The following is a 930-nucleotide window of genomic DNA, read 5'->3' on the forward strand; positions in this document are numbered from 1 at the left end:
TTAACATGAATATCCGACAGGACTTATACAGCTTTCCTCTGAATATAAACCTCGTTGTAATCCTGGTAAGCAAAGCAAATGAAATCAGCAACCAAGCCTTTTAGAATACTAGCATGTTCTTCCTACCCACAAGTGATTTCTAAGGAACAATAGCACTAATTTGTGTGAATTCCTATTTCCTTTGGGTACCAGATCACTTCCAATATACAATCAGGTGGTTTGACATTCATGTGAATTATGGAACTCAGACTTTCCATATCCCCTAGGGAGTAAACATTTAAGCAAAGAGTGGGGACTGTCATGTTGTTTCTTAAACTTACATTTTCCTTCCTATTCCTTATTGAAGTCTTGCATACAAAATGTGAATGAGTGCTCACTTCGGCAGCACATATACTAAAATTGGAATGATACAGAGAAGATTAGCATGGGCCCTGCGCAAGAATGATATGCAAATTTGTGAAACATTCCATATTTTTGCTGAGTTGTTCTAAAAAAAAACCAAAAAACAAAATGTGAATGAACTCTCATTCTCACCGGCCCTCTCCCACTCCTGCTTTCTCATATACACACATACACAAACATACCCAAAGTTTCATGAAGACACAAGAGCTGAGTAGTAGAACTAGGTCTCATTTGGAGATACCTGTCCAAATGTCATCTGTATGTCATCATGATATGAACTATGTCACTAAGTTTTGACATATAGGTCAAGAACATAAGCACAATCAGTCCAGTTCAGTGGCTCAGTCGTGTCCGACTCTTTGTGACCCCATGGACTGCAGAACGCCAGTCCTCCTGTCCATCACCAACTCACGGAGTTTACCCAAACTCATGTCCATTGAGTCAGTGACGCCATTCAACCAGCTCATCCTTCCACCTTCAATCTTTCCCAGCATCAGGGTCTTTTCAAATGAGTCAGTTCTTTGCATC

At 40.1% G+C, this 930-nt stretch overlaps 1 non-coding gene across 1 annotated transcript; it reads left to right on the forward strand.

The window, feature by feature from the left end:
• Positions 1-369: 369 nt before the first annotated feature.
• LOC136156687 (U6 spliceosomal RNA) lies at positions 370-476 on the forward strand. The gene has a single exon (XR_010661175.1). It is a non-coding gene; the product is annotated as a U6 spliceosomal RNA (small nuclear RNA).
• The last annotated feature ends 454 nt before the right edge of the window (positions 477-930 follow it).

The sequence above is a fragment of the Muntiacus reevesi genome, chromosome 1 (assembly GCF_963930625.1).
Source record: "Muntiacus reevesi chromosome 1, mMunRee1.1, whole genome shotgun sequence".
In the NCBI taxonomy this organism is placed as follows: Eukaryota; Metazoa; Chordata; class Mammalia; order Artiodactyla; family Cervidae; genus Muntiacus; species Muntiacus reevesi.